The sequence below is a fragment of the Oryctolagus cuniculus genome, chromosome 8, assembly GCF_964237555.1.
Source record: "Oryctolagus cuniculus chromosome 8, mOryCun1.1, whole genome shotgun sequence".
Taxonomy (NCBI): Eukaryota; Metazoa; Chordata; class Mammalia; order Lagomorpha; family Leporidae; genus Oryctolagus; species Oryctolagus cuniculus.
In genome coordinates, this window is record NC_091439.1 from 18,414,595 (window position 1) to 18,427,765 (window position 13,171).

Below are 13,171 nucleotides of genomic sequence, written 5' to 3' on the forward strand. Positions count from 1 at the left end.
CACTGAAAAGTAGTATCAGATCTCTCTAAGGATTAACCCCAACCAACACTCCTCAGCCCTGAAATACCTTCTCTACATTTGACTTTTTTCTGATTCTCTGAACCTGATACCACAATCACTAATTTCCAGAGATAGAAAAATCAAACTCATGAAAATCTTAAATCGTATGGTGTATACCTTAGTTTGCCTGGTGCTGATCATTCTTTTTTATATAAGAACTATAAATAATGGGTCACCCAAAGTATCTAATTGATACATATGTTTAAAAAGACAAATAAATTAGAGAAGGAAATCTTTATCCTTTTAGAAAGAAGTTGAATGCCACATAATCCTTAGGAAAATTTTTCTCTTGGCCGGAAATAACTCTTGATGCTTCAAAAATCTAAAAACTCTTTCCTTGGGTTTGATGCTAATATGTCACCTCCAAGTAGAATCATTTCCTTTTTTTTTTTTTTGTTTTTCATTGTCTACTTGAATTATCCACAGTTTCAAATGTGCTCCTCATTGTCAGGGATATAGGTGGCATGTATTTTGTAAATTTACTCTGTTCCTATTTCTTTTCCTTTCTTTTGTATTTATTTGAAGGCAGAGTTGCAGAGAGAGAAATCTTCCATCTGCTGGTTCAGTCCCCAAATGGCCGCAACAGCTAGAGTTGGGCTGATCCAATGCCAGGAGCCTGGAGCTATTCCAGGTCCCCCTCATGGGTGCAGGAGCCCAAACACTTGGGCAGCCCTCTGCTGCTTTCTCAGATGCATTAGCAGGGAGCTGGATCAGAAGTGGAGCAGCTGGGTCTCAAACTGGCACCCTTATAAGATGACAGTGTCACAGGCGGCAGCTTTACCCATTGTGCCACCATGCCCACCCCTGCTCTTGTTTGAAAACTGAGTCTTTGGCTCTACCTCACAGAAATGGACTCACACTAATCATTCTTAGGTCTTTGTATACAAAGCACACTGCCAGCTTATTAACTGGGAGTGGAAAAAATAATTATGGGCAACTCTTAGATGCATGAGTTGATGTATTCTCTTCGAGACTATTCTTACATGAGAAAACGTTTTAATAAGAAGTGAATTTGGTGACAATGGGGTTAGAGGAAGCAGAGGGAGGGTGGTAATTCCCAAGTTGATTGTATCAAGCTGTTGTTGTAAATGGATGTGTCTGGCTGCCAACTAGGGTGTGTTGCCCTTGGAAACAGCCAGGTCCATGATTTGGGTGAGGGATCTTCTTCCCTAGATGCTGCTTAGATAGGTGTTTTTGTCCTCCCTGCTTCCATGGCTGACTGGTTTCTCCTTTTCATTGACCTACCAGCTTAATGTCTTGCTGAGCTGAAAACCATTCTAATGTTGAACATGATTTTGCTTGTCTTTGCTATCAAGGTATTTCATCTGATTCCAAGTTCAGGAGCGAGGAGATGCTTTAATATCTCCATTTTGCATTACCTAACGCTGCACTAACCAAAATACAAGTTAAATGTGGCAATTTAAAAATAAATTGAGTTAAATAAAATTGAGCCTTCAGTTTCTCAGTCAAGTTAGTCACATTTCAGGTTTCTAACATCTATATACGACTGGTGGCTATACATTAGGCAGTACAGTGTATTGGACATTTCATCACTGCAAAATGTTCTAGTGGGAGCACCAAAGAGAGATGCATAATAGATAAATGACTTTGCAATTATATATTTTATATAATATATAATGCAATTATATATTTTTATGTCTTTTGTTTGGCTTTATTTCTGCATGCTCCAGGAAATACCCCAATTTCCCTATTCCAGTTTTCTCTGGAGAATTCAGTATCAATCATATACATATTTTTAGATGAATTGAGATTGGTAGTTGTGATGTTGATTATTCCAGAACTTTAGAATTTTATTTATTCAACAGTTTGTACCCACACAGAAACACAAAGTGTAAAGTACTGTTTGAGTACTAGTTATAGCATTAATTCACATTGTACAACACATTAAGGACAGAGATCCTACATGAGGAATAAGTGCACAGTGACTCCTGTTGTTGACTTAACAAATTGACACTCTTGTTTATGGTGTCAGTAATCACCCAAGGCTCTTGTCATGAGTTGCCAAGGCTATGGAAGCCTTTTGAGTTCACCAACTCCGATCTTATTTAGACAAGGTCATAGTCAAAGTGGACGTTCTATCCTCCCTTCAGAGAAAGGTACCTCCTTCTTTGGTGGCCCGTTCTTTCCACTGGGATCTCACTGGCAGAGATCTTTCATATAGGTGTTTGTGTGTGTGTTTGGTTTGGTTTTGGTTTTTGTTTTTTTTTTTTTTTTTTTTTTTTTTTTTTTTTTTGCCAGAGTGTCTTGGCTTTCCATGCCTAAAATACTGTCATGGGCTCTTCAACCAGATCTGAATGCCTTAAGGGCTGATTCTCAGGCCAAGAGTACTGTTTAGGACATCTGCCATTCTATGAGTCTGCTGTGTATCCCGCTTCCCATGTTGGATCATTCTCTCCTTTTTTATTCTACCAGTTAGTATTAGCAGACACTAGTCTCGTTAATGTGATCCCTTTGACTGTTGGACCTATCATTATGATCAATTGTGAACTGAAATTGATCACTTGGACTAGTGAGATGGCATTGGTACATGCCACCTTGATGGGATTGAATTTGTTAAATAAAAGTTAAAAAAAAATACATATAAATACTATAAACTTCCATTGTTTTCTTGAAAAAAATTTATTTATGAAAAGTACTCATGAATTTCACTTACAATTATCCTTTTCTTTACTTAATATATACTAAATAGATCTTCTGTATATAAAGATAATTGAAAATGAATCTTGATGTGAATGGAATGGGAGAGGGAGCGGAAATTGGGAAGGTTACAGGTGGGAGGGAAGTTACGGGGGGGGGGGAGCCACTGTAATCCATAAGCTGTACTTTGGAAATTTATATTTATTAAATAAAAGTTAAAAAAATACATATAAATACAATAAATTTCCGTAGTTTTCTTGAAAATAAAAGAATTTTATTTATGAAAAGTACTCATGAATTTCACTTACAATTATCCTTTAGTTTACTAAGAGAACTATTTGCTTGAGGAAATTAGAAAAAAACAGGGTACACAAACATTTTTTATCATGAAAGTATGGTTTACATAATTTTGGCTTTTTATAGTGGTCGATTGCACTCTTTTTCCAACACTGTAGTATTTTGACAAATTAAAAATACTTTTTCAGAAATGCTGATAGTATTATGAGAATAAAGACAATCTCATATGTATTAGAAATATCCTTTGAAGAATAATATGTTGTTACTAGAAAAGCCTGAAATTCAGTTCATTTTCAGTCTGGATATGATTTTATGTTTAAATCATGTGCCTTCTCATGAGCCAATTGAGAATCGTGCCTTACATTTGAAAAATCATTTTCTTACATGGTAGTTTGAGTAGGTCAGCGATTTTCTTACAATTAGATTTTATTGGTGAGTAAAATTTCACAAGAAATTTAGGGAAGTGCCTGATGTTTTCAGTTCTTTATTTTGCTCAACACTGAATTATCATTATCATTTAATGAAAGAATGGACATTTAAACATAAAAGACAAAAGAATGTATTTTGGAATAACCTGAATAGAGTTAGTTTTTTAAGTCATACTACCGTCTTCTAATTTTTCTACTTATCTCCAGGGCTATTGACTAGTCCCAAATATAAGCTCTTCCTTGACAAAATAACCACCTTAGTTGTTTGGTTTTCTTTTTCTTCACTGATCTTTTTACCACCTTTCTTTGATATTTTGAGCTAATATTTTGATTTTGATTTTTATGTTTTTATTAGACAAAGACAGTTTCTGTTTAAGGAAATCCCATAACATAATTGATGCTGGTCAGAACATTTGACAAGTGACAGTGATTTATCAAAAAGTTATTCCACAACTTTCACCATGCCAACTGTTATCTGAATTTTCACTTGTTTCATATATACTCCAAGTTGCCTTTGTCCAGAAAACCACATTTTTAGGGTTACATTTAACAATGCACGTATCATTTTTACTTGTAAAGTTTTCTGTTTTTGGAGTTGACAAAGAACTTCTTGAATTGTGTGTATATACACTTAGATATTTTTATACATAGTTGTTCTTTTCATGAGGAAAGTTTACTTTTTATGGAGTACTTAAAGTGTAATGGGTTCCGTGGAGCTGTTGGGTGGAATGCAAAAATATCATTGGGCACAAATCCTACATTCAGAGAGCTTCTACCACAGTGATTAAATATATACGAAGGTACAGGTAAAAGATTGGATTGGATATAGTCTGGAAAGATTGCTCATAAGTGATGATATGAGAACCTGCCTTGCATAATAGGTAGAATTTGGAAAATAATGACATTCATTCCAGGTCAAGAAATATTATTATTATTGATCTCCTATGCAAAAACCTACCTGGTGATGATGAGTTATGTTTGTGCCTTGTAGACAAAATGTGGTATGACCCAACATACTCTAACAGGGACTAGTAATATATAGAAGGAAACTTGCTTTAACATAGCGGAATTTCTTTTTTTTGGACAGGCAGAGTTAGTGAGAGAGAGAGACAGAGAGAAAGGTCTTCCTTTTTCCATTGGTTCACCCCCCAAGTGGCCACCGTGGCCTGCACGCTGTGCCGATCCGAAGTCAGAAGCCAGGTGCTTCCTCCTGGTCTCCCATGTGGGTGCAGGGCCCAAGCACTTGGGCCATCCTCCACTGCCTTCCCAGGCCACAGCAGAGAGCTGGCCTGGAAGAGGAGCAACTGGGACAGAATCTGGCGCCCCAACCAGGACTAGAACCCGGAGTACCAGTGCCGCAGGCAGAAGATTAGCCAAGTTAGCTGCGGCGCCAGCCATACATAGCTGAATTTCTGTCATGAAAAGTGTGCAAATCAATTTATCGGATTTTTGAGTTACACATGGTTAAACTACAGTTATGTTCTTTTTAGATAAATGTTTTATATATATATATATATGTATAAACTGAGTATTAATCTTTGCTTATGCTTAAAATAATTTTTCTTCTAAATAAGTAAAGACTTAATTTGCTCCTATCAATATTATTGACGTCACACACACTGCTTCCAGTCCTAATAAATTTGGCCTGTGGTATAGCCTCTAAATTATGTTCTACTACACACTGTGAGAATTAAAGAGGCTGATGTTTCATAGAATGTAGAGAGTATTACGAATTATTGGAGAGAGTTTACCATACATGGAAATTTTCCTCTTTGTACATTACCTCTCTCCTTGTACTTACCTATTCCTTTCCTACTGTGCATTATCACTGAATTCAGACATGATCTCTGTTTAAGAGATTTAGTGTAATTGAAGAAAGGAGATGTGTGTAAGTAAAACACTTGGAACACAGACAAATTATAATTAAGTGCTCAAACGTGTGGCCTCATCAGTCAAGGAAAGGAAAACACAGCAGGGTCAAGTGCTCAGGAAAGGATTCCTGGTGGACAGTACCTGTAAGATCTTGGAAGTCAAGGACAGCCCAAGTGGAGAAGGTCAACCTGACTTGGTGTCTCCCTGTATATATCTGCAATGGCAAATACAGGGCCTGGTACATAGAAGACAATAACATAGAATGAATAAATCAGTGCCTGATCAATTGCAGGCAAGAAAACAAGAAGAGAGATGTTTAGTGGAGTGAACCCATTCTTGTTGGTGATGGGTGGAAATAAGGTAAGGCAGTATTATGGGGAGTCATGCATGGCAAACTCAACTTGGACTTGAGGTGTGTTAGAGGATTACATCATGCTATACGTGTTATATTATGAGAAATGGACTGGAAGCAGTGTGTGTGTTGTTGAGTTGGTGAGTTATTGGAAGACTGATGTTCAGAGCATTCCGAGTCCAAAGAATGATGAACACCATGTTCAACCTTTGCATTATCTTGCAAAGACAGAACCACAATTGTGAAAGAAAAAGACAGTTATTATTATCCTGGTGCCAACTGTATGCCAGGCTCTAATACATAAGGAGGAATCTTAGCATTGTGTTTTGAACTAGTGATCAATACCTCCTGGTGGTGATAAAAAGAATAAATTAGATTGCATCTCTGAAACACTTATAGTGTCCGACTCATTAGCAAGCACTCATAAGTGGCAGCTGTCATTATTATTATCCAGTATTTTTAGAAATAGTGCCACCCTGACTCTCTTCATCCCTATGGCCAGAACCCTCTCTAAAGCCAATGTCTAGGCTTTTTAAGCAACAACATGAACAACAACATCAGAATCATTTTAGAGACTTTGAAACTTCTGTAGGTAGACGTGATGATACTACTGAAACCTCTGTGCCCATCTCTCAACTTCAGCAGATGTCACCTCACCCCAGTCTTGTTTCCTCTACCCTCCCATGCACTTCCTTCCACTCAGGTATTAATCTAAAGCAATTCCACTCATCATGTCATTTCAACATGAATTTCTAATTGGTAAGGACTCGCTCTTGGTTTTTAGCTTCACTGGAATCTTATTTTCCTACTTCAATACTTATATACTGGCAGTTTTTCCATGAAGGTGTATGGGATATAAAATGGCAGAAAGGTCAGAAAATGCAAGGAACGTAAAGAGTCTGAGGACTCAAAGATTTTAGGGTTAATGATTGCAGTGTCATGAGCAGAAGCAGTGAGTTTAGATGACAGAATAATTTTGAGTGCGATGACTGAGAGTTTAACTTGGTATCTGTTAGTTTTATGGTGTCCAGCAGTGGATGTAGTTGTTATCAGTTCTTCCTTTGTGAATGAAGGACACATAGGTCTGAAAACAATGTACTTGTCTTTTAGGTTGACCAGTAATTCACCTCCCTCATTTTTTCTTAACTTCTGATCTCATCCTTTCTGTGTCCCAGTCTTCAGCTTGCTACTGCTGCTCCCTTCCATGCCTATACAGTTTCTTTATACTTCGTAACCTTACTTTTCTAATAATTATGCTTGTTTGAGTTCATGATGTTGAAAAGCTTACTTTTTTCCTAAAAATGGTTTTGGCCTCCGTGATAGTACTTAGAAACAAATGATTAAGCAATGAATAAATATTTAAATGTAATGGGTGATAGCTTCAGTTTTGATATTATAGTGACTTCAGCTTAAGATATTTTTCCAAGTAGGAGCATGAAATAGTATAATAGATAAAATTCCATTAATCAGAGAAACACAGAAATACCACTGATTCCTGACATTAATGAAGATCAGAATGCTCATAAATGAAAACCTTAATTACTTTTAAGTTTTAAAAGAAAAATTTTAGCTTTCTAATTATTCTTTCCCATTTTTCACTTTTGAAAATAATGTAAGCAGTTTAGCCTTTAGACCAAAACAAAGATGCTATTACTCTTTTTGATACATGGGTATCATCACAATAATGCTAATTTGGGTTATATGTTTTCATCAAGAGTAAAAATCAGGCTCATTTTAGAGCCTGATTTAAGCCTCCAGCGGACTTTCACATCAGCGTTGTAAACCCTAAACATTAGAGATTTGTATAGAAAGTGGAAATATATGTCTAGGACTTCAGCTTTATAACACACTAGTAATTATTAGTGATGGGATCCAAGCTGTTTACACTGGGTACTGTTTGAATGTTTTGTGATAATTTATAGGGTTGATTACTCCAGCCTCAAGTGGAAGCTTAGAAAGAAGAGCAGCAAATGGTAAATCTTTGTGACAGTCCCTGGAGCAACATTTCAGTTGGAGGCTCTGAGTTATGTGGATCTCAACCTCTTTTCCTCCCCCAGCCCTTTCTGTGGCTCCTCCTCCTCCTCCATTCAGATAATGTCTGTTCAGAAATCACAGGTCCCCAAGGAGGAGACAGAGGGGAGAGTCCTGTTATAAGCATACTCGCTGCAAACCTTTCACCTTGCTGTCAAGGTGACAAATGTTTGTCCTTAAGGGAACACTGGAGGTTAAATCACCAATGTTTCTCTCACTTATCTTCTTTTCCATGCTACCCAAGCTCTTAGCTGAATTTGTAGCTAAAACAATCTCAGAAAATTCCGGAACTCAACCTTCTGGGCCTTGTTCAGAAGTGTGTTTTGTGTTCCTGTCTAAGTAATCAGAATTTGTTAGAAAGTCATTGTATCAGTACATTTTCATTTCAGAGCTTATTTAAAAGAAAAAGATTTGGGAAACATTTAAATGGTGAGAGATAGCATTGAGAATTTTGTGAACACAATTATGCAACTAGGCATTTTCACAGGAGCAAGTGTTTAGGGTGTGAACATCTTAGAGAGACACCAGAACTTGTGTTAATACTAGATTTCTCCATCCCTTTTTTACCCCATTCCATTTTTCTATAAAATAGAAAGATATAAATTGATCATATAAATGAATAAAAATTGTCATTTTTCTACTTGAAATCCTCCAATGGCTTTTTTTTTTTTTTTTTTTTTTTTTTTTTGACAGGCAGAGTGGACAGTGAGAGAGAGACAGAGAGAAAGGTCTTCCTTTACCGTTGGTTCACCCTCCAATGGCCACTATGGCCAGCACGCTGCTGCTGGCACACCGCGCGCTGATCCGAAGCCGGGAGCCAGGTGCTTCTCCTGGTCTCCCATGCGGGTGCAGGGCCCAAGCATTTGGGCCATCCTCCACTGCCTTCCCGGGCCACAGCAGAGAGCTGGACTGGAAGAGGGCAACCAGGACAGAATCCGGTGCCCCAACCGGGACTGGAACCCAGTGTGCCGGTGCCGCAAGGCGGAGGTTTAGCCTATTGAGCCGGCGCCGGCCCCAGTGGCTTTCTTGAGATAAACCCTAAGGTACCTTCTGCAAGCATGGCTTAGAGTGCCCTCTCTGTGGTCTGATTCTTTTCTTTCCTGTCCAGCTTCATCTTGTGGCTCCTTCTTCACCAGTCAGCTGTCTGCCATGAGGCCTTACACACAGTTTCACCAGTTCATTCATTTAGCAATACTTCACTGACTTCCTGCTGTGTGGTAAGGCTACCAAAATTTACAAAACAGAAGAAATACAGAGGGCTTATATTCTAGTGAGGGAATATGCAACTAAAATATATAGTTTTTCAATGAAAAGAATACATATGTCTGGGGCTGGCTCTGTGGCGCAGTAGGTTAATCCTCCGCCTGTGGCCCTGGCATCCCGTATGGGCGCCAGTTCTAGTCCCAGCTGCCCCTCTTCCAGTCCAGCTCTCTGCTGTGGCCTGGGAAGGCAGTGGAGGATGGCCCAAATGCTTGGGCCCCTGTACCCGCATGGGAGACTGGGAAGAAGCACCTGGCTCCTGGCTTTGGATCAGCGCAGTTCCGGTTGTTCCAGCAAATTGGGGAGTGAACCATTGGATGGAAGACCTCTCCCTCCCTCTCTCTCTCTCTCTGTAACTCTGACTTTCAGATAAATAAATAAAATCTTTTTTAAAAAAAGAATATATATGTCTAGGGTTGGTGTTGTGGCACAGCAGGTTACGCTGTTTCTTGGGATGCCTTCATCCAGTATCCGAAGGCCAGTTCAAGCCCCAGCTACTCCATAATTCTGATGCAGCTTCCCGCTAACGCACCTAGCAGGCAGCAGGTGATGGCCCAAGTATTTGGGCCCCTGCCACCCATGTGGGAGACCAGGATGGAGGTCCTGACTCCTGGCCTAGCTTTGGCTATTGCAGGCATTTAGGGAATAGACTGTGGATCAACTATCTCTGTCTCATTTTCTGCCCCCACCCTTGTCACTCTGCCTTTAAAATAAAATAAGTATATATTTTTAAAATATATTTAAATTTATTTTAAAATAATATGTGTGTCATAGAGAAAATGCTCTTGTGGCTAGGTGATGTTGTCATTATGCAAGCATCATAGAATCAGTGTACACAGCTAAGATCACTATGGCGTTACCAGGCGATGAAATGCTATGGGACTGCCACCATAGGCTTCTTATAAAAAGATTAGATAATGATCTCATAAGGGAACATTTGAGCAGACTATTAAGAGGTGAATGACTTACACAACCCCAAGAAAAAATTATTTCATTTAATAAAATTTTTTTTTGAAAGGCAGAGTTAGACAGAGAGAGAGACAGAGAGAAAGGTCTTCCATCCATTGGTTCACCGCCCCCCCCCCCCCATGGCCGCTACAGCCAGAGCTGTGCCTATCTGAAGCCAGGAGCCAGGCACTTCTCCTGGTCTCCCACACGGGTGCAGAGGCTCAAGCACCTGGGCCTTCCTCTACTACCTTCCCGGGCCACAGCTGAGAGCTGGACTGGAAGAGGAGCAACCGGGATTAGAACCGGCACCCATATGGGATGCCGGTGCCACAAGCGGAGGATTAACCAAGTGAGCCACAGCGCCAGCCCCAATACAATATTTTCAAGTACATTATATACTCTCTCATTTTCTGAAACTGTGGGTTTTTCTTCTGCTGATGATTTTGGTTGGTCATCTTAGTACTGAAAATAGTTCTGAATATTAACTTTTACATTAACCATGATACCCACTGGCATGGTGAAGTGTTTGTTTTTTCCTCTATGCTAATCCATCCTACCCACAGTGCTTTCTAAGTTGGGGTATCTGTGCTTTGATTTTTGGCTTCTCCTTTGTTCTAATCATTCTCAATGATGCTCTACCCCCAGACACTGGGCTCACTGCTCTGAATACCCTTGGCAATAGGAGTGGTATACACCAATGGAGCTACCCGTTTTACTTGAATTTCTGTGGACTTGAAAAGCAGCTTATTAGAATTGGGTTCCAAAAAGACTAAGTTCTGAGTGAGAGTCTGGTGATTCTCCATCAGTATTTATACAGTGCTTTCTGCATCAATGGGCCTCAGTAATTCACAACTTTAGGGTATTTCAAGCTGGGTTAAAATAGGTTTAATATATATCATATGTATTCCTACTGAAGTAATTTTGTGATAAATATTTTTAATATAGACTCAAAGTATTATACTTTATTCATTTAATTGATGGTAGATACTGCTAATTGTCAAGGAATTTTACCTTTTTATCTAATACTAGTGATTTCTTATGTATGTATAGTATCTGATAGATTTCCAAGCACTTTGATGTGTATTTGCTCAGACAGCAGCCACAGTACTGCTTAGACTCAAATTTCCAGTGAAACTGATCCTGGGAGTCAGGCTGTCTGGGTTTATATCCTACTGTGCCTCTCTTCTCTGTTCAGGAATACAAGAAATAGTACTTGTGTCAACGTGTGGAATGTTAATAGAGTGTGTAACATGTTAATAAATACACAGTAAATATTAGCTGTCATTGTTTGTGCAATTTAATAGATAATGAAATTGACATTCAGAAAGGCCAAGTGGTTTGGCTAAGCTTATCCAGCTGGTATTGAGAATACCCACAGCTGGAATCCAGTTCCTGTTATTTTCTTGTAGAGTCCACTTGCTATGATGTCATGTACCTTAAAGAGTCCTATTTTCAACTACAGATTAATTTGAATATAGAAAGTAGTATTCATTTCTTTTAAAATGTTCTTAATTTGAAACTTTCAGTACTGAATCCTGACACACATTTCTTCCTTCTGATGTTAATTCAAATAATGGAGGTTTCATTTTTATGTCTATTCATCAAACTTAGCCATTTATTTCCTTGAAGTAGTCTAAAAATTGGAATCTCTGTTGAAGTGTTAATTATTTTCTTTTGAAATTGCTTAAATTCTTTTCTTTGTTTTTTCAACAGTCCACTGTGCCTTATTTTCATTAGGAATGAGAGTACCTATTTGGAGACTTTTAAATTAAGACTTCAAGATTTCTGCTCTGTTACTTGACATTTGTTCTGGTTTTGCCCAGTCTGCTCCTTCGGAGGACTTTATTAATGAGTAAATGAATAGATTCTTATGGATGATGTGGTTGGACAACAGGCAGATTCCTAGGTATTATTTTCTTAGTGAATTCTGTGTGCTGGTGAACTTCACATCAGCCCCTGACAGCATCAGAGAACACACCAGAAGGTTTGCGACAAGGCCTCATGATTGATTCTACATTGGCATAGCTTTCAGGTGGCACCTTGAAAACTTGACTTCCCTGGGCTGCACAGGCATAGCTAGGACCTGTGTTTAATGTGTATTCATCAGAAACCTCCTTTCACCAGGCAGAGCTCTTTCCCTCACCTTGTCGTGTATGACCCACAATGCCATTTCCATGAGTTTGCAGCTTCCCCAAGGTTATACCTGACTGAGCTGTTGAGGAGACTCAGGGTCCCGGTTTCTAGATATCTCTACTTCACCATCCGTATTAAGTGGGGCCATGGTATCAGACATCCCCATAGCCTCTGCCTCCACATCTTTCTGGATCTCCCTTCCTGCCATTCTGAAGCACAGTCTGCTTGCTCCCTGGGCCATTAAGAGCTTCCGTGTATCACATTCTGAATCTTCTCTCCCTTTGTTTGTGGTAAAGATTGGATTTGACTTTTAATCTGCAATAGGAATTTAAGGACTTTAGAATATACTTTTTCTCTCACAAGGATATTGAGAATCTCTTTCAAGACTCTTTTCCCTCTAAAAATTCAAATAAGCCTAATTTGACTGTCAAACTGAATATTAACCTTAATATCGTAGAAGTTGTTCACTCCATTCTGGGTGGTAGGCTGCATAACTCAGCTTGAATGGAAAGGCTGCAAGGCGTAGTATTTATAATTGAATAAAAACAAAAAAATGATATAAATTAATATTTTCATGATATTTCTGTTATAGATTTTTGATTCAGCGAGCAAGATTACATTAGCAACCTTTAATTCATCTTAAGTAATTAATTAGAACTTATTAGAAGCAAAAATCTGTACTGAAGAAGCAGCTCAAAAAATGAAATACTGAGAGTTCAAAGCAGAGAAAGACAACGGAACCATTAAATATGACTCCACTCTGCTTGATCCCTTTGATTTAGGAGCACATAGCCTTGCCTGTTTTGCTAACATTTGATAGGACCACAATATTATATGACAGAATATAAGAGAGTTTTAAATACACTTGTATAATTTTGATTGTTAGGCATCAATAAAAGATTATATTAAAACTTTTTAAAATACAAAGTAGAGAAATAATTAATGATGTGTTTTAATGAGTCCTATTTAAAACACATGGAAATAAAATGTCTTAAAAGAGTCATCTCTGGCTATTCTAAGGAAATCATCTTAGGTAGAAAATATAATTTTATAACAACTGTAGATAAATGAAATCTTCCCCGTGTGTGTGTGTGTGTGTGTGTGTGTGTGTGTTTATTAAAGGAAACAGAGA

At 38.3% G+C, this 13,171-nt stretch overlaps 1 protein-coding gene across 13 annotated transcripts in view; it reads left to right on the forward strand.

Annotated features, from left to right (window-relative positions):
- SLC10A7 (solute carrier family 10 member 7) overlaps positions 1-13,171 on the forward strand; it is a 290,444-nt gene that overhangs the window by 113,101 nt on the left and 164,172 nt on the right. The gene's annotated exons all lie outside the window — the stretch shown is intronic.